We start from the raw sequence: 11,155 nt of genomic DNA on the forward strand, positions 1-11,155 counted from the left end.
AGTCGAGAACTGTGGTAACTGGGGTTCGTTCTATAGACAATCTATTATTCTACACACTGCGATAGCCAGCACTTTCAATATCATTCATTACGTGGTCACCTCGTGGTGGGAAGGCTGAACAAGGAGTGCCACCTCAAAAACAGAAAATAAAATCAGGAACTCCTTGATATGAACAAATAATTACACTGAATGAACACGAGCTATTGGTAAAGGCCGTAACTCTTCAGACCAAGTGCAAACTAACTATTTCCTAGGTCCAAGGCAGGAGAAAGGTCAGTACCGGTCATAAATTTTTAGTCTGTTTAATTCAGATCGATTTCAACTATGGTGTAGCAATCTTCAGAGCAATTTCATCCAAGTCACGATGCCTCATCGTAAAAAAGAAGCGCACATGGTATCATATTGCAACTATAGATGTCACTCGAAGAAATGAGTCTGGATAAAATACAGGAAATGATCTAAACCTAAATGTGACTTTTTTGAATTAATGGGTACACTATTACTAAGCAAATTACGATAGATAATTAGTGAAAGAGAGTCGAACGCAAATGGCACATGGTCTTTCTCCACATCAACAAAGCCATAATACTAGTCTGAGCAAAACTCATGATAATTAACTGAAAAAACTCAACAAAACGACACAAAAAGCAATATCGGACGATCTACGAAGTAAATAAAATGGTTTTCTCAGAATAAAAAGGAAAATTAAAACGATCCACAACAACCAGGGCAAGACCATACCAAGCTGTGTTCCAAAGAACATTAGGTACTACCAGGGCGGGTATGGGATCCCTTGTGCCGGTTCAAACAAGTCAGCGGTTGTGGTTGACATCTCTTTAGGATAATGGGTGTGGACATATAATAACGTTCGATGAAAAAGTGGGAAGCACTGTGATTCGCATGGGAAAACAACTTAGCTAAACCTCTCTGGAGAAAACTGTTGATACTGATATAACACAGACCAGAACATAAAATGAGGTATCTGTTTTTTCTGACCAGCAGATTTAATCACACTTACCCATAGATTCACGCTTTGCAGAGATGATCTTGGGAAGTGGATATGATATGGAGAGGATTCTGGTTGATAAGAATATAGTCGCCCCTGCGTATTATCTTCTCAAGGGAGCAGATATCTGAGAAACTTGTACCGTATAATGAAGCAGTTTCGCACCGTCAGAAATGGAAGATGGTTTGTACAGAAACCTTTAAACTAGCTGCAGAACTTCGTCTTTCCTTGTTCAAGCTCTCGCCGGCCGAGCGGTTCTAGGCGCTAGAGTCTGGAACCTCGCAACCGCTATGGTCGCAGGTTCGAATCCTGCCTCGGGCATGGATGTGTGTGATATCGTCAGTTCTCTGTAAGGTTTTTTCCTCCACTTGGATGGCCACAGTTGAACCCCTTTCAAAAATCGTTCGTTAACAGCAGGAAGCAAGAGTACCCGTGTGTAGCATTGTCGCCTGCTTGCTTCCCACGTTCGCACCACACTAAACCTTCTGGCTGTGAGCGTTCCCTATTGAAGGGTAGACACAGACGGCGTTCTGGTAGCTATGCTGGCGGACAACGTTGAAACGATTATCAGTACACGTGTCCGCAGGTGGCATATCCCGTCATCGGATTAAAACTGACGTCGTCTTTCCAGGTGAACACTTTCTTCCGGCGATGTGTGTATTTAAAGCTATTTGAAGAATATTGTTAATTCTTTATCTAGAGAGTTTTATGGTGAGTAATGTTCTGTGCATTTCTGAAACTAGACACATAACCCGTGTCTGGTTAAGCCATACTTCGTCGATAGCGTACTACTTTGCATCCTGAAACGGAAGAAGGTCTTGTACCATGGAGTACGTGATATTTGCAAGCGGACGAAGTTTCTTAAATGTCCTAGCAATTCTCTATGTTTCGAAAGTCGATAGTTGTGTTAGTGGCAATACCTACTGCTCAAAAGCGTTTGAAAACTGCAACTCGTTCTTGATAATACATCTGCTTAATTTGATTTTACTTACTGATTATTGGTGGTTAGTAGAGACATAATATAAGAGACAGAATATTAAGAATGATATTCAAAAGATTCTCTCAATTACAGCACTTGTAAATTGAATAGATTGTCTCTCCCTGGATAACCGACCGTGTGATACGATGGAACAGTTTTTCCCTTTCAGGAAAATCTTAGTTTCTGGAAAAACTTTTGTGGTTTCAAAAGAAGAATGCAGTACACATAAAGTGAATTGAATCGTTTCAAAATGCAACAAATATCTAAAAGATGGCTGGCTCGAGGCTAAAGTCTGGAAAGTGAAATTGGTAGATAGGCTAAACAATACACAGAACAAATTAATCTTGGAAAAAAATAATTAGTTCTGATTTTGGCCACCAGGTTCAAATCTGGCCCCGAGCAGCATCTCTTCAACATTCCGGTGCTCATGTTGAACATATTATATAAGGGGCTGTTAATAATAAAATAAACATTATATGTTTCTCACTTATTTCACCTTTTCTGGCCACGTCCCGTCCTAAATCCCTACCTATGGAAACATTTCTGCACATCTGTCTTGCATTGACAAAGCCAGAGTTGCACCTAGTAACCAAAATTGAAATAAATCTTTTCCAGCGTAAATCAGTTCCGCATTAACGCATTAGAAAACCTAACAAGATTCGCTTCGCTACCATACGATAATTACATCCCGCACTGGACCACTGTTAGTAGTTGCACTGTATTTATAACCATCCGGTGCCTTCCGTCCTCACATCCATTGAAAATATCGAATAATGTAACACCCGAGTTTCTGTGTACTGTTTGTACGGCAGAGTACTAGAGAATAAAAAGTATCCACAGAGAGACCGTGCTGTGAATGCAAAATGACGAAAAGGTGAAGTACCTCTGGCATTTAGCATTAGAGATGCAAGTTGTTTTCACTTGCCATACACTCCTTGCAAGTGCAAAGGACTGTCACTGCCTCTTAACTGATGCCATGTTTTCTGTGGATGCTTCGTATTGTACTAAATTCAGTTCGATATTCATCGTTTATCCAAACTACTAACACACCATCGCAAACGAACTCGATGAATGCAGAATACCGAAATATCTAGCACTCATTACGTAATTGAAGCACTGACCGCGAGACTTTAACCTGTAACCTTTCTCTTTCATTATCGTGCTCTGTAGCCGGACACTGAAAGGTATTGCTTAGTGTGTGGGAGTTTCCGAAACAAAAATTTAAAACAACTTACTGCATTGTTTTTAAACCCGACTCATTCTCTGTTACTGTAAGTGAAACTGTTGTCCAAGCAGTTGAAATTCATATCCGTGAGAATAATCTACACACAACCTTACTACTTTAAAAACAATGCAGATGCGACCTAGTCAACGACGCAAGGGAATTCGTTGTCGCGAGTTCTGCAACACTTACGGGCATCTCAAGTTACCCTCAGCAGAGTAGGCAATCTGAAGAAACACTAAAAATAAATGCCATACAGTGATGAAATAAACTTCATTATAACATTTCAAAATACACAGACTATATCGATAATCCATTAATTTGCAAATTATTTCTTGTTTAAATTAAGTGGAAGCACTGTGTAAACGTTTAGTCACGTGTAGAGGTAAAATGATTTGGAAGTTTGTAAGAGTTATCCATCTGGTTAAAATGAAAATTGAAGGGAATGTGGAAAGCTTGAAAAGAGTGTACTTGTGTATTGGAGAGGATACTGATTCTTTCTTGCTGTAAACAGGGGTGTGAGGCTAGGGACCTGTAGGTAAATTGATAGAGCATGACAAACGATTTTAGTTGAAGTCTTCATGTGTCACAAATAGTCTACCTCTTCGACTACGCGTTATTCAGTTAAGTTTTTGATGTATCAATACTTGTGCAGTGGAGTAGTTAGCTAATAATAGCTTGCCAGTAGTCTACGGTGTTTTGTTTTTAAGAAAAAGAAGGAACTACGCTCACCTTATTACTTTAGTGAGTAGAAAGAAGAAAGGAAATAAGATTCATGTTAATAACAGAAGACTTAAACCCCACAGCTTCCGGAGCTCAAACGTATGGTAAATTGCATACGAGTTCACTATCTTACTTATTTCATTCCAGGTTGTTTTAAAAAGGATAAATACTGGTGTCTCCGTACCGTCTTTCACTCTCTTGTTCCCTAGCATTTCTCCTGAACGGACGGACTAAGAGATGGTGTCGTGTACTAATACATTGGTTGAGTTAAATTGTATTGCTATGAATATTTAATTTAGTCACTTCTTATTATTTAATTTATCCTACGTCCTCATCAGATTCTTAAATGTCTTTTAGCAAACACTCGTTGTCGGTCGTCTTAATGTGATGATGCAAGGGGTCGGCTGCCACTGTCACAGTCTCAAGTGCCTACAGCACGTTCCGAAAACGAGCTATGTTACTTAGGGGCCACAAAAAGTCTGGTGCCATTTTTGAACGTAATTTTAGTACAAGGTGAATTCTAACGCAAGAACTTTTAATTATCTTTCCGCGGTCACGCATCATCATGTTAAAGATGGGCCGACACCACAGTTTTCACTGATCTCTCATCATTATAATCACACTTTCTTTCATTGGCGTATCTCATTTCCTACAAACAACTTTTAAAAAAATAATATTCATGTGTCAGAAATAGTGTTTCGGCCTTAAATTACTATATTAAGTTTCCAGTGCAGCATTAGTTGAGCGTCTTCCAGCTAAATGGAAGAATTAGCGAACAATAACTTCACAGTAGTCTACGGCGTTTTGTTTTTAATAACAAATGGAACGAGGCTCACATTTTAATATTCCCGAATTGAAAGAAGGGAGGAAGGAAGATTAGCGTTTAACAGCCCGTCGACAACGAGGTCATTAGAGAGGGAACACAATCTCGGATTAGGGTAGGGTTAAGAAGGAAATCGGCCTTGTCCTTTCAAAGGCTCCAACCCCGCATCCACCTTAAGTGATTTACGGAAATTCTAAATTAGGATTTCCTGACGGGGATCTGAACCCTCGTCCTCCAGAATATACTTCCAGTGTGCTAATCACTGCGCTACCTCGCTCGTTGCGAAACAAAAGGATGAGAGCTAAATTTCCGGCCTGGAACAGTCCTAATCAATTTTGAATATTAATTACAGCAAACAGTCCGCTGAAAAGTAAAAGATTATTTTTTTGACCATTACCATTGCTTAGCGATCGTCACTGAATTTAAATTTTACGACATTACTGCGAAAACAGCTGTCTTTAAGAACTGGAAATGGAAGTGAAAACTTGCGCAATATACCCCCACGGGTACAATGAAAACAGATGTTTATTGCCACTGGCGGTGCAGCAGTAATCAGAGTGCACTCTAATAACAGAGGCTAACGGCTAAATTTATTTCATAGGCAATGGACTTCATTCTGAACTAATTGTCTACCACCAATCGCTACAGAGTGATATAGTAGCAGAAATATGTTAAAGGAAGCGTTTAACGTCTCGCTGATAACGAAGCACAGACTAGTTTTGGTTACGGTTTTGAAACGTCATCGTCCAGAATTTTAATCCAGTGCGCTACTTCGTTAGTTACAGGTACCTTAAGTGTGTTCGCGTTCATTGGAGCGCTGTTTCAATCCTTTTTTAGCATCTTTTAGGTTTTGTGAGAAGTCAGTTTAATAAACTTAACTAAGGACAGGAAACTGAAAGATGCCTGAGGGAAATACATATAATATTAGAAGACATCGCTGTGTCCGCTCGATATAGCTGATTATTCCACCTTTTGTTCTTTTTGTATGACGTTTCGTTTGATGACCTTTTTCTCGGTGGCAACACTGCTTGAAGGGTTACAGGTTCTCTTCATGGTACTTCACGAGTATGACAACGTCACTTTTGACATATGGTGCACACCTACTATATTATTATATCGAGTAGGTACTCTGAAACTTATAAATCATATGATACTTCTTGAAAGAAATTAAGAAAAGTTTTATCTTTCACTGTGGGAGTTAAGCGCTACGTAAACTATATGTTTATTGCCCAAATCTTATATAGAGAGTAGAAGGGAGAGATCGTAACATGTTTAAAGAAAGCTTCCAGCATTCGCTAATTTAGCCAAGTAGCTACGTTGGCGTCTCCGGCGTCGAGTGATGGAACGTAGAATAATACCATAACAACACTGAGGGATTGCTTATCTACAACAGTAAGCACCACCTGTAACAAGTGCAGACAACGCTGGTAGATAGGTGCAGGAGGAACCTCTGGAGTTACATTACACAAGATGCGAGGAACAGGAACAAAAGATAGAGTCTGTGAAGCGGCTTTACAGATCTCTGAGACACAAGTTCGTTATTCGTGAAGGATGATTGCAGATTCTAGTAATGTTGTAGCACACTTTTAATATGCATAATGGATCAACACTGACGAATACGTCAGCGACAAGGTTCGGATTAAGAAACAACGCAAGAGTAAGACGACTTCTTAAAACATGAAAAACTTACTTGACTTCTTTAACTTGAAGCTGATACACATATAATGCGACCTGCTGGACTGAAGGAGTAATTTCCAATGTGTTTTATATTATTCTATGGCGAAGAAAACGCAGTTGTGGTATTTTAAGTTTTGGTCCTACAATCAACATTATTAATGAGCATCTGACGTCTCTGCGTGATAGTTGCCTTACCTAGACTCCTAAACGCATGATCAGTGATGTGCATATATGGTGCTTATGCACATTTTCTATTGCCAAATATCCACCTCCCCTTACGTTCTCGGTTCAGTCTTTGCTTATTTGTTGAAATGCACGAAAGATCTTTGTTCGTCCATGTGTTGTCCATTCCCCAGGTTACATGTCTCACCCACCTTAATTTCATCCCTTTGTATGTTATTTACATTAACATCTAGTGACGTAGTCAGCTTCATGCCCGATTTTTTTTGAAAAAGAAAAGAATTATTGCAATCTTAGCAAAGCGGATTCGCATCCAGCTGCACCACACAGACAGAAGTATCAATTCAGTATGAGTTGTTTCAAAAAATTCAGATCTTGTAATGGATATTGAGTAGTAGCATGTAAAGCCCAAGCTCAATTGTTGTGAAGCCTCACAACTGTTTCGCCATTCTTTGCATTCTCCTTGCAAACTGAAATTGTGACCTATCTCGTTTCCTAAAATGCTTACAATAGCGTTACACCAATACTGGCCGATTATTTTGTCTCGCGTTACCAGTCAGTATCAAAATCTTCTAAAGAAAGTGAATATTGAATGAATTCACACGCATCTAATCGTTAACTGACTGACAGAAAAATAATACGTAAATCTGATAAAAATTACTCCCAGATAAATCCAACGTAGACATTACATTATTTTTGAGTTACATTTTATAAGAAATTCTGCTTCGTTCCGTTCCGTTCAGTTCATTTTACTAATGTCCCCCTCGCCCTTCCTCGAGAAGATCCTGAGTGCGCTCTTGCATGTTACAAAGTCATTCATTACCATCAGAATTATGCCCTTTGGCAGTGGGATTGTGTAACACTGAGAGAAGGTAAGAAACAAATTATTGGTCTCTCTCCCGTAGTAATTGCATATCCGTGCGGCATTTCTCTGTACATAGTTAAATGTGTTTCACTGAAGACGATGCATGGCACAAAATTGAGCTTTCTACAACATGAAGATAGCTCTTCATCTGTTGTAGGTCGTTGGTATCATGTTTTAAGAATACTAGTGTATCACTAATTCAAAAGCTGAAAGTTGAACGCATCCTGTAAATGCACAGATATTCTTATATCTTTGTTTAAAGCATACGCTATATAGTCACCATTCCAATATCTCAACTTTACATATTTTTTGAACAAAACGCATACATCTTTTTTACACTCTGGATCTTCTTTGACGAGAACCTGTAATCCCCACATCCCGCAGTGGAAGTTTACACAAAGCGGAATTTCGAAATCGCCAATAGGAAAATAGAGAATTAAAGCATCACTACTTTCTTCATATGCTGTCTATGTGTTAATTGCCAAATGTTTTGTAGGATTATGCTTGATTACGGCGTATCTGGTGCATCAGTGCTTTTTCGTTAACATTTGTCACATGAACAACAAGCAATTTCAAAATAAATATTCCCTTTTTCAGATAATGTTAATTGATTATACAGTTGTGTTCACCACTGAGGCAAAAACAAATAACAATTTTTAATTTCAATATCCATAAAAAATCCGCTGTTTTTGTGTGTCTGTTTTGGACAAAAAATTGAAGTGGATAAATATTCTTAGTGTAAGTATCGTTACAAAAAATCCGAAACTGGATCAAATATACGGCAAATACAGGAGATGACTGTGATTCCAGACGGGCTGTGTGAGGTTTCAGTTACCTTCTTAGGCTTTGAAGTTCACAGATAAAAAATAAATTAAAAACAAAATTACGCTAGGGCCGTATGGTCTAATGTTATTTTACTGCTTACAACTCTCGAGCATTATACAAAGCAAAAACTATTAAAGACGATATATTCAAAAGTTCTTTCAGTAATACGTTGAACAATTCCTTCCACCGTCATTTTTAGGACTTTTAGTATATTAAATTGCCTATATATGAGCAGCCTTTCTTCTTGAAGCGTTCAGGAGAAACACCCATCAAAATAAACAATTAAGTAGTAATGAGAACTGTGTGTATTCATTATTTAATCTTTTACTCCACCAATAGGTTAGAAACATCCAGTCAAAACTAACAGAAATAAAAAATTACCAGTGATCCAGTCTGTTATTGGGAATAATATTACCATGCGCATTAAAATTGAAAATAGTAAAAACATGAGCTGCAGTTTTAACCCGGCGTGAGGCGTACTCACCACAAAAAGGCCCTCCACCGGTGACGGACGGTCGTGCAGCGGTCGTGGAGTGGCGCCTCTGAGTGGTCGTGCGGGTCGCGGACTGCAGCGGCAGCGACGGCGGTCGAGCGTCCACTGGCGGCGGCGGCGGTGGCTTGGACGTCGCTGAGGCGCGCTGGCCAGGCGACGCCAGTGGCGCGACGTCCTGCGCATGCGCGCATTCGGCGCCCCACGGACGCCGTGGCGTCGGCCGTGGCGTCAGTGGCGGCGTCGGTGCAGCGTGCCGTCGAGAGGAGCGTGACATGTGATACGACGTAGTGGGGGGATGAGGAGCGGTAGTGACGTCGAGAGCCACCCAGAGGGACGACAGGGCTCCATCCCTCTCCAGTCAAAAGTTGCGCGTCTACCAGCGATCATCAGCTACACCAGTATGTTTCTGCTGATCCTGAAAGGGCTTACAACTGCCAACAGCTTTTGAAAGAAAGAATAAACAATACACACGGGACAGGATTCAGTCACACATGTCCGGGCCGTGTGGCTGCCGAAACATGTCCGAGTATCGGCCGTAGCCCGGAGGACATAATATACCTTAAACATGAGAGGAACGTGAGGTGAGAGCTTGGTGGGCGAAACTGGTTCTTTTTAATTGTTGGCGTGACGGAAGACGCGATAGTAGAATTGTTTGTAGACTGCGCAACTTTTATGTACAAAATATTGAGTGTTACAAAACTAACAGAGGAAGTTCGTAAATACTCCGTGCTTCACAACCTGACAAATGAAAAATCCCGGAAAGTATTAAGACAGACTGGAAGAAAATTGCAACCGATCTGCAAGCCATAAATAACAAAAAAATTACACCTATTTTAATACTAAAACTAAAACTAAACTCCAACCGAACTGGCCATAAAGAGCGAACGGTATTTTAATGCCATGATGACATTTATTTACTTTTACTTTGCAAATAAATGGACGTTTTCTTTATGTCATCGCTATATCGCCAAATCAATGTCTTCTTGCCATTCTGTATCCCCTTGCTAGGAATTTAGGAGATTCTTAGTTACATCCACATATTTCTTTTCTATTTTGGCCTTGCTTTATTTTCTTCTTCCTCTAGAGCAAAAGCTGTGTGGTTCCTTGAGGAGCGTGCTGGACCACGAGCGTCACACGCCAGACGTTCGGTCCTGACACGGCCCCGATCTGTGTGACCGGACCTTAAAACATCTTTTCTAAATGAGTCGTATGTGTGCCGTGTATAACTTTTTGCACAGTGAAGAAATATCTCATACCACTAAACGCACAATACGACGGCGCAATGAAACAATATTTAACCATAATCCTGGCAGACCCTATCGACCTGAAACAAACTGGTTTTAGACCTGGCAAATCATGCACCTGGCAATTCTGTACCTGACAGAACGAATAGAAGAAGGATGAAAAAACTGGTTGACCTCAGTTCTGCATATCACAGTCAGCCATTGAGTGCTCTTCTAGGATCTTATAACATCCCAGCTTCCTCAACCAAATTATAACGTCCCAGGACTTTCTGCACCAAATTATAACATTTCAGCTCCTCAACACCAAATTAAAACGTTGCACTAGGAGGTGTCTGCTTCGTGCAAAAGGTCTTGAGTTCATATTGACTACAACAAGTAATTCTTCATTACAGACGTTTTTTTACAAACAGAACTGACAGACTTCACAGACTCAACAACTGACTCTCCGAGCTAACCGCACTACATATCCGCACTGGCAACTGACAACTCCCAGGTGTATTAATATCTTTCCAAACAATGAGAGTCTTTGACAATGTTTTGTTTACAATACGATAGCAATTCACGACTTAAAACTAAATTTGACATTACAGAATTTTAGCACAGATTAAAGTAAGTAAAAGGATCAGTACATATAAATTCTTACAAGCATAATTTCCAAATTGATTTTATAACATTTTTCTACCAGCTTCTAGATAACCTTCACCAGATTTGTGCCGATGTTTCCAGAAATATCTTGGCATTTGATTCTGGATATTTCTTGAGTGATTTAGAACAACTATTTATATGTAAAATGATTTAAATCGTGTTTCAAAACGTAAATAAATCTTTTTAGCAATATTTCGTGATACAAATCGTCTTTCGAAATTAGGTTATGAAACAGTTTTCACAAGTTTTCCTATGTTTGCGATCATAAGATAGAATTTCTCCATAGAAAGTTCCAGAAGTGTCCATGTTATACGAAATAATTTAGCTCAAAACTGATAATTTATACAATTAATGAGAGCTACAGCAAACAGTTAGTCTTTCTTTTACAAAAATGAAATATAATTACAAAATTGAATGAAAATAGGTTACTAACACTAATATATATTTACATTAATTCTATTTTTGTTCTTTCT

General features: G+C 39.4%; 1 protein-coding gene across 1 annotated transcript in view; it reads right to left on the reverse strand.

Annotated features, from left to right (window-relative positions):
- The window catches only part of LOC126278488 (uncharacterized), a 554,677-nt gene extending 545,677 nt beyond the window's left edge, over positions 1 to 9,000 (reverse strand). Inside the window, exon 1 of the mRNA XM_049978648.1 lies at positions 8,785 to 9,000. The gene's annotated coding sequence lies outside the window, so the exon portion shown is untranslated. The remainder of the gene's footprint in view (positions 1 to 8,784) is intronic.
- Between the last annotated feature and the right edge of the window lie 2,155 nt (positions 9,001 to 11,155).

Source organism: Schistocerca gregaria, chromosome 6 (assembly GCF_023897955.1).
Source record: "Schistocerca gregaria isolate iqSchGreg1 chromosome 6, iqSchGreg1.2, whole genome shotgun sequence".
Taxonomy (NCBI): domain Eukaryota; kingdom Metazoa; phylum Arthropoda; class Insecta; order Orthoptera; family Acrididae; genus Schistocerca; species Schistocerca gregaria.